The 26160-nt window shown below is 35.3% G+C and overlaps 1 protein-coding gene across 1 annotated transcript in view; it reads right to left on the bottom strand.

The window, feature by feature from the left end:
• LOC115763382 (beta-1,4-glucuronyltransferase 1) overlaps positions 1 to 24568 on the bottom strand; it is a 64792-nt gene extending 40224 nt beyond the window's left edge. Inside the window, exons 1-2 of the mRNA XM_030705920.1 lie at positions 24435 to 24568; positions 15417 to 15467 (exon numbers count right to left, since the gene is read on the bottom strand). The gene's annotated coding sequence lies outside the window, so the exon portion shown is untranslated. The remainder of the gene's footprint in view (positions 1 to 15416; positions 15468 to 24434) is intronic.
• Between the last annotated feature and the right edge of the window lie 1592 nt (positions 24569 to 26160).

A 26160-nucleotide genomic window follows, 5' to 3' on the forward strand; every position in this document is an offset into this window, starting at 1 on the left:
ATATAATTCTCAAATTTGCACATGCCCGTTTTCGCGAAATACAGGATATAAAAAATGATTGAATATAAAAACGTTTCGGCAAGCGAATAAAACTAAAAGTGCAAATGAGCAAAAAAAAAAAGTGTGCAAAGCATGTGGAAATCGACGTGGGACTGTATTGAATTATTCAATGCACCGTCGAGGGGGTTAAAGCTATCCACCCCATCATCAAATTTCCCCAAATGCTCTCCATCATCAGGTTCAACAGCACGTTTGTATGTAGAGCAGCTGCTGATGTTTTTGTTAGTTTTATGTTTATTGTTGCTGTACCTCGACTATCTAGAGTTCCAGCACATGACGTTGTTGTTATTATTTTTGCATCCCCCAACGACAAGTCGAAATAACAAACTTCGCAATGTCATAAACACAAACTATGCGCGACAGTTGCTCGGAGAAACGGCCAATAACAGCTACAGTAACAACAACGAGCAGAAACTAAATCAAGCCTACAATACTCAGGTGTCTATACAATAAATTCAGGTGTAATCATGTGTAAATCCTTAAAGTTTATTCTCTGCAATTCCTTGTAGCAGTTGCCGTTGTCGCGTCCTTTTGTTCGTGAACTTCTCTTTATGAAAAACACGTAAAGTACATGACTATAAATATGCGGATATCCGGTAAAAGTGAAATAAGAAAAGGAAGGCGAAGCAATCCTAGTTGTAGACGGTAAATGCGTGTGAAGGCTTACATTAGAAAATATGATTGACCTTTTTGGGGACATGTATAGGTAAATAAATTGGATCATTTTATTTAATACGATGTGGCACCTTTGGTAAAGTTGAAGCAACATGTGGAAGGTGAAAACCAGCAGCCTAATGCGATTTAAATTTAAAAACTAACAACAAAGATGAGTTATCCTTTATGTGCCGTACAAGAGTAAATAATTGATTTGAGATAAACGTACAGACCCAAATCTTAAGAATTTTTACAAAATTTAACTATTATTAGCGAGCTTAAATTGGCAAGCTAAAGATCTAGTTGACTTTAAGCTGTAGCTGTTTTCCCAAACAGTTGCAGAGCACAGAGCAAATGACAGCAATGGCAGCAACTGCCAATGTAACATAAAATATTTGGCATAAAATAACGCGCATACGCCGGGTCGGCCAGCCACGAAAAGAAGTTCAGCAGCAACAACAACAACCGTTGCTGCAGTAACCCAGACACTGCCTGGTTGCAACCGTGGCACGTGGCATGCCCAGAAGGCAATACAGGTAAATGGTAAATGTGGCGTTTGAGCGAGTGCCGTGCACAATGCACAATTTATTACTTTTGGCAAAGTACGAGGGCAGCATTACAAAAAAAAAGGAACCAAAACTGCACTAATCAGGAGTGCCTGACTTGGATATGCCCTGAACAAAGGGCCGAGTTGCCTTTACAAACAATCTACACACACGAAGGCCGCAGCTGTAAATCTTCTCCAATTAGCCTACGTTCTACGAGAGCCATTCTAAAAAACCTTCATCGTTTATAGTCTGAAACGTTCATGCCTTAAATATGGCAATAGTTTTATTGATTTATTTGAAGTGGAGGTAGTTATTGATTGATTTTAAGCAAATAACTGATGATAAATGAAATAAATTATCCAATTTTTTTAACTATACATGTCGCCAAAAAGGTCAATCATATTTTCTAATGAAAACCTTCTCAGGCATATTTCTAATCTAGGCGAGCAATGAGCAATACCGTCATTCTACATTTGAAATGTCTTGTTCTCATAGTTCTTATAGTCACAGGGACATGGCAACCTTTTTACTCATATCCAATGAATTTAGGGTATAACACGAAAGGAAAGAGAGAAGGACAGAGAGATATGTGCAATCCTGCGGGCAACAACTGCAGGCATGGCGCAATTTTGTTGCCTACTTTTTTGTTTGGCCTGGCACAACTTGAGCCTGTAATAAAAACAGCAGCCTAGATTTCGGCATGCATATATTGTGGCCAGATAGGCGAGCACAACAGTATCTTTAAATGCCAGCTTGGCCGCAATGCAAACGGTTTACCTTCAGTTCGCTTTCGTTTTTTGGCAGCACCAAATAGTTGGCAACATTCGCATAAAAGCAAACGATCTGTGGCATTAAAATTGACTACGTACGATACTAGGCAACTATTGTGAGCCGCAGCTGCGAGTGCTTCAGCCTTGCAATGCTTTTGTCTAATTCCTGCCACCGGCTGTGGCCTTATTTAAACAGTCTGTTGAGATGCAACCACTACTAAAGCGGGCAGCCCAATTCGGTTGGCATATCGATTAGTTGCAACACTGATGAGTTATTTACTTACAGGGTATAAGGAAGTTGGCAGTTCGATTGCAACTAAATATTGCTTACCCGTAAAGAAACAAAAATTCAAGTTACAGTTAATTTTTTTTTCATTGAAATGAAGAAAATACAATGTACTTATATAATATAGGCACATAAGAAATTGTGCATAGGTACATTTGAAATAATTTGCAACAATACACATTAGAGTTAAGCGAGTGCAGTCTTCAAATATATAATTTAAGACTCTCTGATTAAAATCTACAAGATTTATATAGCATATCGAAAAACATACGAAACCTTAAGAGTTTCATTCCACTTCAAGTCACTAAAAAAATTTGGTATTCCACACACGAATTATAAGTTCAGAATGTGTACAATACTTGAATTTTTAAACATGGTTATAACCATTATAAAACACAATTTAGTTAAGAAATATATATTTTAAGTCAGCCGTCCAAAAGGTACCAAAACCCAACAAGCACCTAGTACGCCGGCTTTTGTCCAAAAACGTTGGCCAAATGCAAATAACGTCATTTTAATTAAATGCGTCAATAAATCGCTCCGAAAACAACCAGCAGAGGAGTTCCCCGGGGCATGCCTACAGTGCGTATGCTTGACTAATTGAATGTAGCGCAAACAGTCATACATGTGCCGAAAGAGCCATAGATAATGCCACGCCTGGATTGGGCAAACAACTTGTGCAAACATATTTGCGCAAACGTGGCCAACACGGCTAAAGCCAAAGGAAATTGAATTGTCAAATGAAATTGGCTGGCCAGCCAAACAAACCACTTGCCGCGGGCCGAGCTAATTAAAATTTGCATAATTAATCAACTTTTTCGGACACAAAAAGTTCAAATAGGAAAACAAAAAAAGGAACCGAAACTGAGCTCAGCGGAAGTAGAAAGCCCACCGAAGCGGAAGCGCCTAGTAAGTGAAGCGCCCTGCAGAAGTGCACTTAAAATTGCATTTGAAATTAATTGAATTTTCAGCCAGCGGGCGGTGCTGCCCCAGACGATGACTGCAAAATTAATAAGCTCAATTGTGTGTGTGTTTGTGTGTGTATGTATGTGTGTGTACGAGTGTGTCAGCGTGTGTATGGCTACAATGAAAAAGACGGTTGACAGCGTCGGGAAATTTAAGCACAGCAGGAGGCGCTCGCATTACAGTACTTTCCCCGGATGCCTGGTTTCATATGATTTTGTAAAATGTATTCAACATGTTCTTAATACGTATTTAATGTGTTTACAAACGCTGAAGACCCTGTAAATTGGCTATTTGTGTACCCATTAAAACAGGGTATGTACCAACCAGAATACCTCTGACCCTATAATACGCATGCGTATACACATATATACATACTATTTATCAGCATGATGTCTTTGCTTTATTTATAAATACAATCTCAGAGAATACTGGGGATCATTTTATATGTTCTTATCGAATTCAGAGTGTTTGTGTAGTCAAAACAATATTTTTACATATTTACTGATTATTTTAATAAACGTTACGTTTCGTTATAAATCTGCATTGCGGAACAGAAGCATGTGTGGTCCAATATAAATGCATTTATTAAAATATATGCACATACATAATATGTATTTGATTCATATGTAAGCCACATGCTCTTTTGGTGAACGGCTCGGCCAAGCCATAATTATATTTATATTTGAGTTCTTGAAAAAAAAAAAATAAAATGCATATGAGTTGGAATGTGTGAAACTGGTCGGATCGAATCGCTATATCATGTAGGTGTCATATAAACGAGAAGTTACAAATCAAGTTTTTGTAAAAAACAAAAGAAACAATTTTGTATTTATACATACCACTAAAATGTTTTGTAATTTTACAATTTTGTAACATTGCAATCTCAAGTTGTTATTATTTTCATTATTATGTAGATTTTTAGAATTTGCGTTAGAAATCTTTAGCTAACTTTAGGTTTGTATATATTCTAACAAGTGGTTATAGTATAGTATATTTTAATAAAGTAGCTAGCTTAATAAATATTTTAAGTGTTAGCAAGCGCAATGTTAGTTAATAGAACGCATAGTACTAATAATTAAATTTCATTACTTTACAGCCCTTTCAACGTTATAAAACGTGCAATGCATTTCAAAGAAACAAAACTGAGGACAATCTGAGCTACACATTGAGTGGCATGTTAAAGCATTCATTATATACCCGACTTTAGTCAAAAATGTTTTTTTTTAATAAATTATGCCTACGACCGATTGTAAATGAGTTGACAGGTGAGTTGTGGATAACAGAGCCGAAGCTGATAACTTGCCCGTTAACAAACCTAAGACTTCTTTGGTGCCACAAACAATCCATATAAGTATTTATATCTAGAAATTCCGACAGTGTGGGTAATACCCAGAACATAATATTACCGAAAAAAAACCCAGACGATTGTTTAAAAGGGAATTAAAAGTATGACTGCAAAACAATTGTTGATAGATATTGATATTTATTTAGTTAAGCTTTTCTTAAAGATAATATAAAAAAACCAATTTAAAATTGATTTTTTTTTTTTTTTTTTGATAATTCAGTCAAAAAAAGCCAAGTAATTTATCTACAAATAACTAACAAAATATTGCAAAAAATAATCAAGACACTGCGCTTAACTACCGTACTTTAAGACGAAGAGTTCTCGCACTTTGCAGCAGAGCAGTTAGTTAAAACGAAGAGCACTGTGTATTTATGAAGGTGATTTATTTTCCATGATTGCTTGCATTAATCATAGCGCATAGCAATTTTCTAGATGAACTCGAGCAGCCAATTGCAAAAAGTTACCCTCGCTCTTCACTCGCACTCGCATTCTAGCAGAATCTAGTATCTCACAGATGCGCGAGTGAAAGTGCATTGTAGCTCAGAGGCTGGTGTTTGATTTATGGCTCGCAATGCATATTCAATGGTGCCATAAAACGGAATGAGAAACACGCTATGGCACGTGTGTGCTCACGGGTTTTAATTATCATCTATGAGCTTGTACTCAGCACAAAGCCTCTTACGGCTAGTGCATGGTGAATTCAAGCAAAGGCATCTACCTGAAGTAAGTACTTATATTTTTGCACACAATACTTTTATAAGCTTATGATAGCAAGATGATTCATCGGCAAATTACCCACCTGGCGGCCTTTGAGGCCGATCGAACATCAACATTGACTGATATTTTTTAAATTAATACACAACATTGAACACGAGCTAGCTGGCTAAGCGTTAAAAACAGACGCCCAATATAAATTATAGAAAAACGCGCTTGTCATACAAATTTTTAATTAAAGCCCTAACGAAAATTGTTTTTTTTTTTTTGTATAAAAGTCACGAAATACACAACTGACACCTTGCCCGGCAAAACGTAGTTGCACTAAAATAAGAGTACAATCTAGAAATAATAATAGCTGAGGCTGCCAGAATTGCACGAACAATGGAGCAACAATAACAACAACAATAAATAAGAAGCAAAGAAGAAGAAGAGTTAGGATTGTTAGGAGCAGGCACTAGCAAAAAGCCAAGACATAGCAGCTGCTGTCAGAGTGGTTATTTCGTGTATCAAGTCCACAAATTTTGTGTGACAACAGTGCAAACAATATTAGATTATATATTTTGTTGCTTGTTCGACATGCTGAAAGGGTGCAGCCCAAAATGGAGACACTAATGAAAAGATATACACGCTATTTAAATAGAAATGATAAAGAAAAATATATCACAGTTGTTTGGAAAGTATAATGTGTATACGTATTTGATGATAAGAATCAGAATTTCTTTAAAGTCAATGCTTGTTAAATTTTTATTGGCAATGATAACGTTTGGGGTCTAAATGACTGGTACAAATGTCTGGAATATTTCCACAAATAATTTAAAAAAAATGGAAATGATTAACATACTTGAAATATTTAATATATTCAAGCTTACTTGATATTGTCAAATACGATTAATGTGAAATTTGATACACTTTTTGTTGGTAATAAATAAAATTTGGTTTTAGTTAAATAAGAATTTGTTAATAGTTTCTTAGTTTCACAATATTTTTAGTTATACCACATTTAATTTCTCCCTTTCTGGCACCAGTCTAATGCAATAGACTGATACATTTATGTTTACATGCTGTGCGATTGTGCATCACAACCTTGAATTTAATTATGGAGTACATGAGCGCACTTTAACAAGAGCCAAAAAACTAAAGGCAATAACAGTTTAAACTCGCGATACAAACTTCATGTGTCTCCATTGTACACTCTAAAATATGTTGCATCATCACAAACAATAAGAAAACTTGCAACATCAAACATTGAATAACAAATTGAAATGCATTTGCTGTATAATTTAAAGGCAAGCACTTGTCAGTTAAGCTGAGGTACCACTGTATTGAATTACACGCCAAATAACATTTGGCATGAAGTGACTGCAAATATTGTTATTGTTTGCACAAATTCAAGATGCGAAGACTCGGTTATTTCATTAAGTTGTTAACCGGTGAAATTACATCATTCAAAGGTTAAGAAACATATGTCAATGGAATGCTCAATCATTCAAGTGCAATTCTCAAGAGACTCACTCAATTGTTTGAGTAATTTACGGGCAAAAGTCGAATGACTGGCAAATATAAGTATGTAAATAAAACACTCTCAATTCACTAGACGATGGAGAACGAATGACAGTTGCCCTATACTCAGCACAAAACTAATATAGCAAAAAATGTATAACAATTTGTATAAGAAATTACCTGTATATGGTATACAATGTATCATCTTATAATGAACCTATATTCCTTATTTGACGTGAGCTTAATGCAATCACAATAATGATTAGACAAGACTAGATCCAACTATTAATTGGCATATTAATAACTCTGTAATAGTATTGCCTCGCTATTACACCATTTTGTGATCCTTACAAGTACAGGGTATGCAAAATTAAAAAACAATCGCCTCTATCTCATGCATAAGTATGCAAATTTGACAAAACGAGTAAACAAATTGCATTCACGCACGCGCCACAGACGCCAATCAGTCAAGAGCGACGGCATTTACAGTTACTGCGGCATAGATCACCCATCCAGCAATAGATGGGCGGGTACAGAGGGCCATAAATATGACAGACAGCCAAGCAATCTGTCAGGCAGCCGCACAACACAACGTTTTGTTTGATAAATTGAGTACGGATATAAAGAAAACGCCGACATAAGTACAGGCTCAAGTATCCATGCAGATATGCATAAGTATACTCAATATAAATGTTCTTGAAATAAATTCATTTGCATATGTCTCTTAAATATCTGAAAAGGCTAATTTTATCAATTTCATTAGCATTTATTTTGGCTAAAGACCACAATGAATGTATCTAACAGCTAGACATTTAAGATGTTTGCATAAATTACCTGGCCGAATATTTAATCAAGTGAGAAGCGCAGAGAAGTCTGCGATTTCGTGGGAAGCGATTAGAAAACTAGTTACAACAGCGTGCAAGTTTGGCAAAAGTATATAATTATACTGGTGGGATTTTTTTATTATTGTTATGGCTTCTCGTCTCTCTACAATTGATTGATTTTATCTTACCGTTGCTAAAAAAAGTTAAGCTTCTAGAGGAAAATGATATATTTCAAAGAGAGGCGCTTCGTTGAAATCGGTTACAAGCAAAGATTCAATTCCTTAATCGACTTTAGAAAGAAATGAGAATACTTATATTACAAGCTATAATATTACAAATATTTTCGTAGAAAGTAATTTCCCATTAGCTTAGCTAAACCAATTATTGAGTGTGTTACATAGTGCTTTCACGCATTGCAGCATCTGTTTAATTAACTTATCGCGCATCATTCGGTAGTTACATACAATATACTTATAATTTCTAGTTATTGTGTTCAAGCTCTCCACCCAAACAGACAGACAAAGTCTGCTTCATCGGAAGCGCCGCAGATGTTTTGCCGACTTGCCTAGAGTTACCTACGTTTGTTTAGCACTTAATTAGCTACATTTTACGTCACGTTAAGCACATTAAATCTTATCAAAAGATTGAAACCTATCGGCCATGTCTTGCACGTACACACACACACACACCCCCAGAGATACACACGCACACCCACAGAAATTGAAAAGAAGAAAGTAACACAAAGCGGCAATGAAAGTAGAGTAAAAGCTAACGCAAAGAGCTGGGAAAGACACTTGTGAGTTATGTCAAACGGAATGAAAAGGAAAACGATAGACGCTGCCAATAATGGCAATGATGATGACGATGCTGATGATGATATCGACAATGATGCTATAGAAAAACATGATACAAAAATGACACACACACACACTCGCACAGCTCAACTTGGAACTCAACTTGAAACTCAAATTACAAACTGTCAAAAAATGACTACGCAGAAATGTGGGCAATCTGCAACGATGAGCCAAATCCAGAGCCAACCTCTAGTCACTGGGTCGGGCCTCACGAAAGGCCCATTCATGACAATTTCCGCGCTCGGAGACATCGCATAACTTTTTGGCGCAGTTCATGGACTCACTGACAATTTCCGTAGAGCTCAACACCAACAAGATGAAAAGAAATAAACATTGACAAGGTGACGTTATCACTGAACACAATCGACTGCAAATGAGTCGAAAAAAATAAATACATCACGTGGATGTGGGTTTTTTTTTTGTTGGTAAGTGGGTGTCTCTTCAATTTGGCTCCTCGAGCTAATCTCTGGCACTGGCTGAAACAAAAAATAGCTGAAGGAACCTGCCGATTTTTATTATTGCCCCCTCCACACGCAACAACCATAACTATGGCTAACGACAACATTAATAAAAACAAAATGGCGTCACGCCGTCAGATTAACAGTTAAGCCGTTGACCTGTTATGTCAAATTGGGGATATCGTTATGAGCAAGTTCCCTAATGGCTTTCATGTCAACATTGTTTTTGGGCTATAAAAATATCCAACCAGCCTCGGGGCAATTTCTTTTGGGTGTGTCCAACATAGATCGATTATGCATTGGTTAAATATGTGGGTACAGTTTGAAGGTAAACTAAGGACAAACTGAAGTTTAGGCTGGGGTCGACCCGTTTAAAACACCGTAAGATTTATCTCCAACAGCTCAAGTCAAGTTTGAGATTTGTTTTGAAAGAATCAGTCAGAATCAGAATTTGAAAACTCTTTGTTTTCTTTTTTCGTTCAACCGATGAATTCATAAATTAATAAAAACATGTCTTGAATAATTTTACAAATATTTTCCAATAAGCGCATCCTTCCTTGAAGTGTTTATTTTTGATCTTATAGCTAAATATCAACTATATATATATATATATATATATATATATATATATATATATATATATATATATATATATATATATGTATGTATATCTTATTTAAGAGATTCGACATAACGCAAAATTAAGTTTAATTATTTGTTTTATTTCCTTTTCTGACTTTTACTTTTATCTTCAATTGATTCAATTTTTAGGTACACTAGAAGGGATTAACTAACATAAATATTAAAATTTTTAACAGACGTGTATAAATATCTATAATATTGATTCACTCACACTAGAACAATCATATGTATCCACAGGAGAATCTCTGCAAACGAATACCAATTAAACAGGTTCGCCAATTTCATTCCATAAAAACTCAAACATGAAATCTTATTAAGTGAGAACTGACTGAGAGCGCAGCATAGCTATAAGCGGAATGTAATGCCATTTCGAATGTTATTCATTCACTTGGCGCACATTACTCAGTTCTCGGTTTGTTTACACCTGCATAAATTTTGCAATGCACCTGCAGAAATACACGCAAGCATAATTTGCACTTTATGTTTGTCAACGGCATTCGGAACAACTGAATCCACTCAAATTGGGTGGCCATAAGCCCCCAGATAGAAGCACATAAAGCCGTTGCGGACATTCTATCCACATTCTGTGTGGGCTAACTGTATCTGTCTCTTTCACGCTCACTATCTACTCATCTCTTTCTTTAGCTGCCCCTGCTGTCTGCATGCTAAAGTAATAAATTGATTTATGATGTCTGCCGCATTTTTAAGCGCCAAAAGTTATGCAACAGAACGAACAGAAAATGCTTTACCGCCTCCTGCGAACTTTGTGGCAAGTGGCCGCAAAATGTTGCCATATTCTCTGTAGCCAACTTCAACAATTGTGTGTAGGCGTGGCTGCGCCCACACGTCAAATGCAACGCTGCTGCTGGAAGTGTCAAAATCCCCTCTGGACGTTTCGTGTTCTTGACTCTAGAATTTGGTATAGCTTTTTTTGGACATGCCTCCGTTACGGCCATCATTTTTTATTAACAATCATAATTCATATTTATTAATGTGCTCAATTTGTTTTTAATGATATTATGTGCTGCTCAGTTACCTTGTGTGTGTGTGTGTGTGAGGGAGAGTGTGTGTAGGGTGTGTGGTTGTGTTGTCGAGCAGCTGTGAAGCGAGCAACGTGCTCTGATTTACAGTTGAGGTAAATGTCGTAAATATTTCGCCTCGACTGCCAGCCTGGCAGTATCCAGCAAGCAAATATCCCCCCGGACCACCCGCAAATGGCTCAGGTAAAGTTTGAAGTATTCTGTGTTTACACATATGATAATGAAGCTTGTTGTGTGGATCATGATGTGTTAAGTGTTGTGAAGCGCTCGAGAAATTGTTGTTTATGTTGCAAGTTAAGTAAAGTAGCTATAAATCTAAGAATCTATCTGTAAACTTTACAAATTAAATATGTCTTGCAATATTAAGATTTGCAAGCGAAAAAATGTGATATTTTGTTTTAGCCGGTGATCCTTCCGCGAGTGGAATTTTAAAATTTTATTTTTAATAAGTATTTTTTACAGGTGCTGCACGGCAAATTTCTTTTCTCGTCTTATAAATATTTTTTATAACTAATTCTAATATAGTAAATTTAAATGCAATGCTGTTAACAACAAACTTAGTTTGAGAAACAAATGTTTTATTTTAATTTAAAAAAACACTTCAATTTCCAATCATCTGAAAAATAAACCCTAAAAAAAGAGATAAGAAAACGTTCAATTACGAAAAAGTGGAAAGCAACCGAGAAAAAGTGAAACGAATCAAACAAAACCCAAGCACAAAAAAGTGGAACATCCAAACAAAAATACAACAATAACAATGGGGAACTAAAGAAAAATCGAGCACAATGTGGCTGGCCCAAGGAACATGGACATGAAAACTTTGGCCAAATGACTTGGCCGAAAAGCAAATACAACCGACGAACTTGGAAGTCAGGCACGCAAAACGGCGAAAAGATTAAGAGAGGAGCATTCCGAAAGCCACAATAACAAAACAATTGAGTGCCGACCGTAAAGGGATGAGGGCCAGCTAAGTCGGATTAAACAAAAGGTGCTGCAAATACTTAGTAATAGATGTGTAGAGCTGCACTTTAATTAAGCAACAGTTCTAATACTAAGTATGTGCTCCACATAAAATGCTTAAATGCTGCTTAATTTTGAAATAAAAACACATTCCTTGAATCTAAGATTCAACTACAGCTGAAATTCCTATTTCATATAGGAAAACAATTTCAGTTATATTTTCGATAAAAGGCATTAATAACATTAGCAAGAATTAATTTACTTTTAAATTTATGTTTTGTTGCTTATAATTGTTTCTATTATATATTAAATATATCTTTATAGCTCAACGAGCTTCACCCAATACAATCGAATAACTCGGCAGCCAGTAATATAATATGTTTTTGCTTTAGCTTTAGTTTTGAAACAAGTATAACTTTTACAATAATTATAACATTATTATTTTGCAATTGAATGGGATTTATTTTATCGGGCATTATTTACTTATACTTCAAGTAAGTTTTTTCCGCGACGCGCTTTTCTTCAACAGCGAAAACAAAGCCCAGCGTCCCCATTTCCAAGGCTCTGGCTGTGGAAATTTTGGTCAAGGACTCTTTGCCTGCTGCATGCTAATCCTTTTAAGCAGCTTTGCCCGCACCTACAATGCATACTATAGAAGTTGGTCGGCTGTATATATATATACTATATGTATTTGTCGCCGACTGGCGTCGCTCATGGGCATAAATTAAAACAAGAACAGCAATAACAACTGGCGACGGAACTTTTACTGCGTTGCACAGCTGAAAAGTTTATGACAATTTTTCTATTATACTTTTTTTTTTTTTTGTTTTTGTTATTGTTTTTCATTCTGCCGGGTACTGCAGTTTTCTTAACGATTTTAGTCGCCGTGGAAACAAAAGGCAGCGCACTCGTAGCTTACACATGCACATTTATTTTCATTACCGCAGTGTGCACAGCTTTTGAGCATCTTTCACTTTCCGCTTTTCGCTTTTCAGTGTTGTTTAGCGCCTTTTTAATTTGCTATCATATTGTCTGTCCTGCGGCCAGCTCTGACAGCCAACACACACACACACATAACCATAGTATACGACAATTATTTCCAAGCTTGAGCTTGATTCCTGGCCAGGAATTTTACCCAGCTGACACACTGCCCGCACATGTGTGGCAATCTGTCAACCAACTTTTTATATATTTTCTTTTTTTTTTGGATCACTGTTAAAGTTTTAATGAGTTTGTAGAATAAAATCAGCAGCTATGCGAACTACAAGAGATCTGGGCACAATTTGCATAATTTAACAGTACTTAGCTGCGCTTCAAGTAACTCACAAATATGTTGGCACACTTTGAATTACCTAAAATCCAATGGAGGCAATTGAAAAGCAGCTTAGACTTATCTACTTAACAAAGTCCATTTATATTTTTATTTTCTATTTGGTGTAAACAACTTTTGAACACAATTTGGCTGTTGTACTTTTTATGTGACAAAAAACGACCACCGAATTTCGATAGTAGTAGTAGTTCGAAATAAATAAATAAATATGCAGTGAGAAAAAGTAGACACAATTTAAGCTGAGTACAATTTATCCATTTAAATATATAAAGTATAATTAAAAAAATTTTATAAATCTGCAAATAGTCTTAAGTAACTTTTACTATTTAATTTTGGGTTTATAAAAAAACTTTCAAAATAAAATAGCTTTTTGACAAATTATCGAATTAAAACTGAAACCTAGATTAATGTAGAAATAGGCCGAGCCCGAAGGCGGGACATTTTATGATGAATAATGTAAGTTGAATCTTAAAAGACTGGAGACCTTCAATGCTAAATAAATTAATAACATTTAAGGCACGAAAATGGCTATAAATTTATCTTCATATTTTAATTAAATATTTAAGTTTGATACAAATGAGTACCATGATAAAGAACTCAAATGTTTCAGTGACCACAACTGCAAGGCATTTGTACAAATTTAAAGATATTGCACATCAATTTGCATTCACATAAGTAATGCCACAATTCCCTGCAAGACACACACGAAACTATCGATTTTGAAAAGCCACAAAGCCACTGCTATCGATAAATGCATGTGTGTGTGTGTGTGTGTGCGTGTGCACGTTAGTGAAAGCTTTTAAGCAATCAAATAACTGAAAAGCGCGCATGCAGCTCAAAATTATAATGTATTTTGCACAAATTCATTTAAAAGGATGCTCAGCCTTAGCCTCAAACTTGGCCAAGGCAATCAAGTCTAAGTGTATGTGTATGTGACAGAGAGCCTGTCAGAGTGAGAGGCCTGGTGTGTGTGTGTGTGTGTGATATTCTAGTGCTGCTTGTGGCTGCTTCTTGGCCTTGTACCACACGAGGCCCAGCAGCAGTTTCTGTCCCAGCCTCAGCCTCAGCTTGAGCGCTTTGTGCCGATGTCAAGTTTGAGTGGCCCGTCTGGTGCTGCTCATCTGCTCTGGCTTGGCCAGACTCTGAGAGACTGCATCGATGGCATTTGGAAGAATGCCAAAAACAGGCAGCGGCTAGCACGTGCCTTCGGTCCAATGCAGGCAAACAGCTAACGATATATAATTACATTTTCCTTGCGCGGCCTGTTTCGCACAGCTGGACGGTCAGTCCGCATCTGTCCAGGCTGGCCTGGACTTTAACCAGACTGCAAAGTTCACAACAGTTTAAGCACTGCAATTACAACAACTACAAGAGCATGAACAACTGTCTGGTGCTTCTTAGTGTGCCCGTTTGCATAACAATTAGCTTCGCTAGCTTCAGTTCTCTCCCTAACTCTCTGACACTTTAGCCGATGATTTGTGCAAATGTTTTTGACGTCGTCGCTGGGCTTTGTCTCGGGCCCGGCCCAGACTTGTTCATTTGCATATTAATTACAACAAAGCACGCAGATGTTGTTCTTGTTCTTGTTGTTATTGTTGCCCAAGTGCCGGCAAGATTAATTGTGCCCGCGAATCCTAAAAGTAGACTACAGTTTTTACGCTGCTAAGTGTTCGCTTGGTAGCTTGGAAAATGGCTTTGTTGTAATCAGACTCAGACTTAATCAATGACAGCTTGTGGCCAATCAATGTGCCAATAAGTGGCAGCAAATTATCGCTGATTGATAGATAGATAGATAGATAACAAGCAAGATAAATGATTAAGATGGCGATGTGCTTGTATTTAATGGAATGCCCCGTTCCCCGAACGTGTGCTCAATTAGCTGATTTATAAAAGAGAGTCCATGCTTATTGAAGCACTTTAAGGTAGTTAAAAGTTGTTAAATTCAAATTAACACATGTTAAACTTATATTTGACATAAACTGCCGTAAGTTTAACAATTATATTTGTTAAACAGAGTTTTAAGGTTAAGTTCAATAGTTTTTAATCATCAACTTTTAATCGAAGTGGATTAACTTTAACTTCTTGACTATTTATAAACAGGCTTAAATGGTCTTAAGATTTGAGACTGAACCCTGAAAATTATCTTTACTTTATAAGTAAATAATTTAAAATGAGAACCATTCAATAGTTGATAAGATATTATTATAAAATTTGTATAAAAAAATGTCTTTATATCTTAATGTTCCGTTAATTAAACAGATATTTACTACAAATTGACCCATTAGATTATATTAAATAAAACTTCAGTTATATGCAAATGTGATCAAAAATATAAATATAAAATATATGTGTATTATGTATTAGAATTTGCAATTTATAAGCTGATAAAAAAAAAAAAAAAAAACAGCAAAAATGTAAGCACTTTTTATCAGACGATTTCCGTCCAGTTGAATGGGACTTACCTTGTCCAAAATGTAGTGCGATGGGCGCAGCTTTAGTGCTTCCTGCGTTGTCTGGAAATGATAGGAAAATATTTCAATTAGGCAATCTAATGGAGAATAAGCCACAATTCGCCAAATTAAGCACATAAATGTCAAAATTGGCCCTAACACTGCGTCGGTTAATTCCATTGCACAATGAAATGGAAAAATTTGAGTGTTTTAATTAAATTCTTGAGTATGTCTAAAGTTTTAAATTGTTTCAAAGTGATAAATGGTGGTTTTTAAATAAAAGTCTTGCACAACTGGAATGTCAGAGTCGTGAACAATTGAACGCATGCCTGTTTTTAACTGCGTTCTTGATTTAAGTCGGAGCAAAATTCATTAAGACTTTTACGATGACGTACAACTTAGCAAAATCATAGCCCACATAATTGCAAAAAAAAAACAATATTTTTTTCATTAAGATAAGATACTTATAATAGAAAACGATCATTCTCTTCACATAGCACTAGCACAAATTTATTAAACATTCTCCAATAAAATAATTTGTTTTTCGAGTATTTTTGTCAAGTTTTGGTTTATTTCAATTACAACTGAAAAACTTCGGTAGTTAACAATTATGTATTAACACCAACTTATAAGACAAAACTAATGCACAGCTTATAAGCGAAGCTGTTAAGTTTTGGGCGTAAAAAAAGAGCAGTCCAGATATTCCGACTGCATTACTGTAATGACTTTTCAACAAACTACGTGACATGAAAAACTTTATCGGCAATTTGGCCATAAACATAATTAGCAAAAGGTCTGCACAGCCTCAACTTCATGTGGGAGGAAGCAGCCCAACTAAGCTCAACTGATGCAGAACAGTTGCAATCTGGGCAGCAAAGAACGCCACGAATTTCACATCACACTCGAGACAACGGAAGTCAATTTGTATGGTTCGTTGGTTTTTGCGTGAATATTGCAATTCAGAATCAGCTTGAAGGATGTTATGGGCCAGCAAGCAGCGAGAAGAACAATATAGATGCGACTAGCTGAATATTTGAATAAAGGTTTTTAGGTAAATGCATTAAGTCAAGTATACAAAAATATTTAAGTTTAGTTTATCAACGGGCAGATAAATTCTTTAAATTAAAGAAAAAATTAGATAAAAGAACATCAAAAGAGCCATACAATAAATACACATGACATTGGCTTATGCTTTCAATACATGAACTCATGAAAATCGCATAGAAAGGCGTTCGGCATTTAACATCTATACAGAAACTGTATAACTAACATCACAGTAAAACGAACATATAGCACGCACCGTTTCCCAGAAACTTTACTTGTTTATTTTATTGGTTTAAATATTTAAGCAAATGCAATTTTTATGAATAACGACCTATACAATAGATTCATTCATTGATAAGGCATCTAAATACTCGTATATTTGCATTGAAAATTACAAAGCGCAACAATAAAAATATTATTTTTGGTGAAAAATGTGAATAAAGGTATACTAAAAATCAACAACTTCCGTTCGCAATATGCGAAAAATCAACATTAGTTTATAACTCATATTACAAATTTCCCATTTAAATGCGACGTTCAGTCAATGGAACCAAATGAGACCCAGGCGTCTATCCTAATGAGTAATGAAAACAGATTTATCTTCGGCTTATTATTATTTACTGTATACTGTACGTATTTGTTATTGCGTTTTTACAGTAGCCGCTGCGGCAATAACAATAAAAATTCGATGCCCCAGAGGGCAGATACAAATCGTTCGTTAAGCTGTGCGGACAATGGAAATCGCTTTAAAATTTCTGAAAATTAGTCAGCACGGGAAACATTTAGCGTGATTTCATAAATTAACTTTACGCTTGGGTTATTGAACCAGACAACACGAAAATTGGCGTTTGATATTCAATTAAAGAACGTTGCCACAAAGCTAAATGCAAATTAAGAAGCATAAACATAAAGATTTAAACAGAATATTAAGTTGAATTTAAAAGTGTTAATTTGTTATTTATAGAAAACCTTAGATGAGCTGACATAAGGAACATATAATTATGTAATTATTATTTACGCATAAATTTTAAATCATAATTAATACAATGTCTATCATTAGCTGCTCGAAAGAAAAGAATATGTTATCATGTTACCTTTCTGAAAACGTGTTGGCTTGTTTTAAATTATAAATAAAATTATTGACTAAGCGATCCTGCCGAAAAAAATGCATTTTATATAAGTCAAATAGCAGAAGACTTACTTAATACAATTAAAATAATAATTATGACTAAAGTCAAACACAAATATACCCTTACGAAAAACGTATTAGGTCAGGCATATAACTTAGCCCAACCTTTCGTTTAATAATCATTTGAAGTGAACGCTAAATAACATATGAATCACCCTTAAATACACTTTGCAAGTCGAGTTCTAGTTTAACTAACGCCGCATGCTTCCCACTTCAATTCAATCAACCATAAACAGAAGCACTCGCCTCGGGCGCCTGCCATGCGGACAGCATGGATGTGCACCTGGCCACGCCCACTCACCAAGGTGTGAGCACATCACACGGCCTGCTGGCGGCCCACCTGTGCTGACCCGCCCACGGATGGTTGCGTGCCTAATTGTAAGACGAAAGAAAAGAAAATATTTTGCCTGCCTTAAGGTTTCCATGACAGCTGCATGCTTTTACCAGGAAGATACAAGCCAGAGACATCGTCAAAGTCCTTGAGGGCATATTAAAAAATTGTTAGCCAATTACGAATAAATAAACGAATAATTGCAAAGCTGTTTAAAACTGAATATTTATCTCTAAAAAAACTTATGCGCAGCTCTGTGATCATGAATTCCATTTCATAAAATGTTTCCCAGATTTTTTATTTAATTTTTGTGTTTTATAAAACAATCTCTCTTACTGAAGGTTAGTTATTATTTCGATATTTTAAGAACATAATCCGATATATATAACTGTAATGATTTATAATTTACATGGTTATTTTACCTAGCATTAAAAAAACAACTTCAAAATCTAACTTATTATGGCAAAGAGTAAAATTGTTGAATTATTTGAAAAGTATTTTCGCTACATTTACTTACATTCAACCAGAAGTTCATAAATAAACATGTCACATAATGTGAAACGGACATAATTATATGAATACGTATATATCAAGATAAGAGTCTTATCTCGATATACAGCGCATAAACAAGTCAGACATAATAAATTCTATGGAACCTTTCGCTGGGAAGCTTGTTTATTTTTAGTTTCTTGAAGTATGTACAGAACGTAATGCCTGAAAGCCTTAGATATACTTGGTCTGCCGTTATTTGATATTTTAAGGGATTGTCGTCAATAGCAACGATTTTCATCAAGTCGCACTTTCTGCGCAGTGAAACGTAAGCATAAAGTCATGGGAATGTCAGAAAAACGCAGCAAAGTGTGAAAATCTGTTTTATAGAAGCAAAAAAAAAAAGAAAAAGGAAAAGGAATATGAGAAAGAAAAATAGAAATTCTATTGATAACCGGCCAAGCAGGACCATCGAAGCAGCTAAACAGCCATTTTGCTGACCAAACCCGAACACCACCCGCTGAGTCCGAGTTCAACTTTTACAAAGTGTCCAACTTTGAGTTGGGCAAGTGGAAACGAAACCAACGAAACAAATTTCACAAAATGCTTATTTGCGGTTAACCACAAAACTGTAAACTAATACCGACTGGAAGCATGTTGTCGCAAGGACTCGAACAGAGGGTGCGTGGGAGTGTCGTTGGGGTCCTTTACCCATGCTGACAGCTGACTCGAAACGTCTCCAAGTTGACTTGGCTTTCATTTCTGGTTGAGTTTCTGATTATTTCAAGTGTGAATTATTTTGTTGCCAGTTTTAAATATACTTCGACTGATAATAATTTAGGACAAGGTCGGTTCCCTTGGGTAGGGTTCAGTCGGGCTGGCCTGGATTAGATGCGACGTTGATCGATGAACGTGATTGTTTATCAATTGATTGAGTTTTGTTAATGGCACGAATTAATTTCAACTAAAGTTCATTATCAAAGGGCACAATGTGCACAAAGTTTGAAGCAGTTGGAAATTTTGTGAGCCCAATGAAAAGCTAAGTCAATTAGCACGCAAATCGATTTGCCCGATAAATAATGAGTTTGCAGTTTTTAAGAACTTGTAATTTGAGAACTTGTGCGAAAGTTTGCGCAAAACTATTAGCATACATATGATTTTTTGTTTAATGAAAATTAAAATACTTGTGACACATTCATTTATTACACATTTAAAAATGCGCTCATTAAAAATGTAAAAAACATTAGGCACAGCAAGGAGAGAGAAATATTTAAACACAAATTAAAATTAATGCGGCATTTAAAAATTACGGACAGCTTGATAAAAAATGAAAAACGTAAAAAAAAGTTGCTCAACATTTGACCTGCTGAACCCTGACAGCACGCGCCCCCTTTGTAATATTTCTGGCTGTTTTTGTTGCCATGACGCCTTTTCACAAACAAATTATGTGTAAATGTTGAATATAAGTAAATACGAGTGTGCATACATGTACATGTTTATTTGTATATGTTTAAATATGTCAGCCCATCCGTCTTCAAAAGTAACCAGGCAACCTGTGGTCCATGGTTCAGGGGAATTCTCATTATGAATTGTCTGAATGTTTAATTAATTACGCTGCCAACTCGACTGTCACTTACAGCTGAAAAATTAATTTAACAAATTCGGATTTTTTTGTGCCGACAATTTCATTTCGAGTCAAAACCTTACTCGCAGCCAAAAATGAAAAGTTTAGCGGAATCAAGTAGACGTAGAAAAATTTATGCGACACATAAAATTTTAATATAATAATAATTGAAATATATTTAAATATGTTGCTAACGCAGCCATCTTAAATTAATCAAATTGAATTGAATCATGATTTACATGTTTTCGCTTTATTTGTCATAATTTCTATTATTTCTCCTCTTAATGCAGCATCTTGACTATTTCGAGCAAATGTAGCAGATTTGCCTTTGTGTCTGGCGACTTCCGTTTGGGCCTTTTTTTTATCGTCAAGCAAACAGGGAAAATATGTCAAGCTTATCGGGCCCACAAAGCAGCTACTGCAATGCGCCTTATCGGTCCGTTTGGGCGTCAGCAGAAACTGCGACAGCTTATCAGTCTAGCTTTTTCTCAGTTAGAAAACAGTTTTCTAAGAAGCTGAGAGAAGTGACTTTTGCCGAGCAAACATGTAATCGTCACATGATAAAAACTTAATTGCATTATAGAACTCAGTGTAGTGACAACCCCTTTCCAGTATCAGATTCTTGCTGACAGACTGTCAAACGCGTAGCACTGGCAAAACAACTAATACAATTATTAGCAGGCTTTAAAACAACAAAGAAGAATTATACTTAGCAAGACGTTAGGGTTGAACTAACCGATATGCTATATATTTGTACAGTTAGCCACACAATGGCCTTACATATTTTCATGCTTGATCATGTGTTATATTAGAGAAATGTCATATGCAAAAATCTAAATTTAACAAGTAAGAGGTGCTCCCGACTAGGGGATACCCTGAACCCTCTTCTTCCAACACCAAATGCAAATAGATATACTATTCTAGAAGCTAGATGTCAAGTTTGGTGACTCTAGCTCTTATTATTTACCAAAATTGCTCATAAAACAGGATGTCGATATCGATTTTTATCGATTACTTGGAAACGGGGCAAATGATCGATTATCGGAAACAAACTCGATCTGCGCAGGCACTAGAAGGATCTACATCTAATATTGCAAGTCTTTGGCTCTTACAGGTTCTGATATCCTTGCGTTTATACATACGGACAGACGGACAGACGGACGGACGGACAGACAGATGGACATGGCTAGATCGACTGGGCTATTGATGCTGATCAAGAATATTTATACTTTATGGATGCGTACTTTTGCCTGTTACATACATTTACATTTTGCACAAATACAATATACCCTTTTTACCCATTTTCAATGGGTTCAGGGTATAAAAATGTCCTAATTCAAGACCTAGCTTACTTATAATAAGTGTCCAGCTCAAATGCTTAAACAAAAGGCAATTCTTGGGAAATTTGTAATTATGTGTAAATATAAATATGAAATTAATAACATATACTCTTCTTTAACTTTAAAGACAATTTGAAACTGATTGCTCGTGTCATATTAAATTGTATTCATAATATGTTAAATACATGTTATTCATTGTTCACTTGTTGAATGTTGTTTCCTAAGTTCGCTTAAAGTTATATAGAAGAATAGCCGACTCCGAGGATTCAAAGTGTAATAAACTATTTACTTCGCTAAAAGTCGAACGGACAAACATATGCGATAATATGTGAATAACATCTGCAAGAGTTTATTTATTTATAATTTGTGATAAGTATACTTTTGGAGAAATGCCTTCCTCTGAATGACGCCCACTTCTGAGTTGTATTTCAGAAAATTAACCTAGTAAGACCCCTTTCTATTTTATTTAGTTAAAGCCTCTTAACATCAGCTTCTTCGAACGAATGTGGCGACAAGTGTTTTCTTGTTCTTCTGCATGTTTATATCAATCTTTTGTCGAGCGCTCGTCAGTTGCTATTTTTAAATGAACGCGCATAAATTATATTTTGGCCATTCAACAAATTATTTTTGACATTTTTAATTTTGGTTTGATGTGGTTTTTATGAGTTATTAATCAGCTCATTAAAAAATAATCAATCTGTTCACAAATGTGTTCGACAAGCGCGAGAGATAAGTTTTTCTTTTATGAAATGAAAATTAAAAATCCATTCAGGAAGAGCAGACAGTATTTATATGGCAGCCAATTAATCTGTCAGATAATTGATATGTCAGACATTTAAAAAAAATGTTTGGAAAGCAAAAGAACTTTTTATAAATTAACAAGAATTTGAATGTTTTTATATGTAACTGAGTTTGCATACAGACATATCATATTCTTTTATATTATTATCAATTACTTTATTATATATTAATATTTTTATGTATGTAAAAAATAATTGTATTTCAAAAAAATGGTCGAAGAAATAAAAAAAAATAAACTTACGAATTGGATTCCATAGAAGACAAAACCTAAAAGTTGCTGTGAAAAATATTATTATTATCTCTGATGCACGAAAACTATTACTTTAAAAAAAAATTTGTGAACTTTTCAATTATTATTAAAAAGGCAATAATGCTGAATGACCACACAATAAAATACAAGTTTAAACTATGTTAAAAGTGCCAAATTGAATTTCATAAATGTATGCAAAATGTTTTCCAATATGTTTGAATACACTTTAAGCGTAGTCCTTCGAATATTATTATTTATCTGACCTCAAACCTAATTGTCATCTGCCGCAATGTAACAAAATTAAGCTTGCAAATTGAATTTGTCACAACTGATCTCACGGCTATTTGTTAAGCCAAAAAAATCAAAAAAAGTTCGTCGTTCAAATTATTTCCTATTGTGGCCAAATAACCTTTCGTTATACAAAGTTGTACGGGCAACAATTTAAAACGATAAAAAAATATATAATCTCGCGTAAAAACTTGGCGGGTAACTTTCATCAAATGCCATTTGATTTTATTCAAATCATTTTTTGATAAGAGCATTATGGAAAACCGAATGGCTTACGAGATTAAACTTTTTCTAACTGTTTTTATTTTTATTTATTTGTTTTTTTTTATATGTTTGAAATGTTAACCAAAGCTTTACTAGACAAAGGTTCTTAAGTGTAGAGATTCTTTAATGCAGGGTATTCGAAAACGGAATCCGAATTTCGAATTTCGAAATTCAAATATGTGTGGGTAAACAAAAACGGAAGTGCCTGTAGTTGTTGTTATTGTATTATGCGATAAAAAGCCGGTCGGTCAGCGCGAAACCAAATCTCGAAACAGCAAACGGCGTAAGGCAAGGCAAATTAACAACAACAAACGGAAAAGAGTGTGTGCTTAAAAATACTTTTAAAAATATACAACTTACATCACACATTCACAAAAACAACAACAACAACAACAGAAGCAAAAACGGCAGAAAGTGCAATTTGGCTACGGCTGCTGTGAGTGAATATTTTGTTGTTGCTTTTTGTCACTGTTACTGCAACTGTTAGTGTTAGTGTTATTGTTGTTGCTGTTGCTGTTGTTGTTGCTGTTACTGTTGCTGACGCTGTTACAAGTTTGAAATTTGATTTCTTTTGATTTTGCTTTTGTTTGATATTTTGCTTCATTCTCTTTTTTTATCTTTATTATTTTTTGGGTGAAAATAAAAGAAATTTGGAGTAGAAAACGCGCGCCCCAAATTAAGCAGACGATCGTCTGTTGTTGTTGTTGTTGTTGCTGCGGGCCTCATGAATGAATTGCGCGATTAAAAACACAAAAGGCGTGACGCGTCGCGCAACAAAAACAGAGACAGCAACAGCAGTGACAGCAACAACAACAACAACAACAACAACAACAGCCAATGGCAACTAAATAACGAAACGAGTTTGCTGGCTGTGGCTTTGGCTTTGAAAAAAGATAAGCGCAGAATATGTAGGAGAAAGAAAAAGAAACGAACGCAGGCTTCAAAATTTAACACCAAAAATGCTTAAAACGGGCCGACGCAACAACAACAAATGACGAGCATAGGCCTGCACACACACACACACAGCCAAGCACATACAAATGCACACAATTGCTCAAATGCACACACAAGCGCACATGCACAGACACATAGCAGACAGCTGATTTTTGGCCGCAACTACAATAAATGCTTCTTGCTCTCTTCTTGCCAATTAAAATTGGTTTATTTAGGTGACTCGCACACACACACACACACACATACAATAAATTCACACAAACGCAAACAAACTCACACACAACACATGCACATGCACGCACACACTGTTAGGCTGGCTGGCCGCACGCCTCGTACATTAATATTGTGTGTTACACTTGTTTTTGTTACTGTGATTGCGATTAGCTTCTTGCATTCGGCTTTACGCAGGCTGCATTGTATTTGTATTCTACATTTAGCCTTTGACTTTTTACACACCTCGCACTCGCACAGCTTGGCACGCTTTGTTTTGTTTTGTTTATTTTTTTTTTATGATTTAAGTGTTATTTTGCGAAAATCTCATTGTTGGTTTCCAATTTCTTGTTTGGAGTTCTTATTGGCACGCGCGTGGCCACCCGCACGGTTGGAAACTTCTTTACACACTGTTAACAGCATGCTGTTAGCTGGCGAATTTTGCATTAACAGCTGTTGATACGTTTAGTATTTCTCCTTTCGGTATTTTTTAGCGCTACTGTTAACGATTTATTCTCTGAGCGTATGGCAGTTGGTTAACAGTTTGGGAGAGACTTTAAAATAGTTGTTTAATTATTATTTATGGTTTAAATAGTTTAAAAGAAGTTTAACGATATGAACAAACATATATTAATACAAGTTTAGTCTAACGAAATTAATATATATATTATTCAAATACCGGCAATTATATTTGTATTTTGGCTTCTGTTAATAACAGCGTTGCCACACCTTTAATTTTTTAAACTCATCCCGCTAACATTAATTTTTTGAAATTAAGTAAAGAATTATAGGAAACAGGAAATAAAGAAAAGTTATATCTAGTTTCTGATCTAGTAGCCCGAATCGTGTATTTACATTCTGTAGCTACCAAGCATTTTAATTTCACAATTTACCAACTCTATTTCGATTTGCATGCAACAGTTAAAAAAAAAGAACTCAAAAACAAAGAAAGCGTTTTTCAGAGTAGTTGCAGCCGACAATTACGGCATCAATCAAATGGCCTTAAATTCCTCACTGTCTAAGTGAACATAATAACGGCAGCCCACAGCTCTTAACTCCAAGTCCAAGTCCTGGTCCATGTTGAAGTCGTATCATTAGCCCACACTTCCTAAACCCTTCTCCACCCATCAGCTCATCCTGCAGCTGCCTACCAATCAATCAATCAATCAATCGCTCAGCATACTTTTTGCAACTTAACATTTCAATCGCACGCCAAAGTGGCCGCCGGCATGCAAATTTGCTGCCCCAGCCAAGAGCTGGTGACGATAATGATGACTGGTTCTGGTTCTGGTTAGCAAATGTTTGCCATCCAAAGTGCCAGAAAAGCCAGACATTAAGCGAAATGGATATGCTCTTTAAGTGGACCAGTTGGACAGGTGCAAACAGGCTTGAAAAATGATCAGCCAGATGCGATGTGTTCGATGATAAAACGAATTCATTTAAACTTCTCAATAATTGAGTTCATTTCAGTTGTAGTCCTTCAAATGAGCTAAGGTCCTTTTTTGTGGAAACTGAACGTCCATAGGGAAAAGCAATTGTTTTCACAATAATTAGCTGGCGTTAAGCGCCAGAAGGTTCCAAGCATCCGAAAATCCGGAATTTCAATTAAAGTCATCGCCACCTGCAGACACCTGCTGGCAATTAATAAGCCAACAGGCTACAAAGGCAGGTATGTTACTTATTAGACATGCCGATAATTAAATACCCTTCCCAGATTTGATAGCCAAATATATCTATGTGCATTATCAATACTCTAAAGCAATCTTCCTAATAGTATATTTTAATGAAGTAAAAGAAAAAATAAATGTTTAATAAAATTATAAGACAATAATAATAAAAGATAAAAACAATATTCTATAAGGCATTTTATTGCTAATTCAAGATAGCCTGGACGCTGCTAGCCCTGATTAAATTTTATATAAAAGAGAAGGAAAAACAAGTAAGAGGTTCCATATATATATATATATATATA

The sequence above is a fragment of the Drosophila novamexicana genome, unplaced genomic scaffold (assembly GCF_003285875.2).
Source record: "Drosophila novamexicana strain 15010-1031.04,08,12 unplaced genomic scaffold, DnovRS2.1 tig00000739-arrow-arrow-pilon, whole genome shotgun sequence".
NCBI lineage: Eukaryota > Metazoa > Arthropoda > Insecta > Diptera > Drosophilidae > Drosophila > Drosophila novamexicana.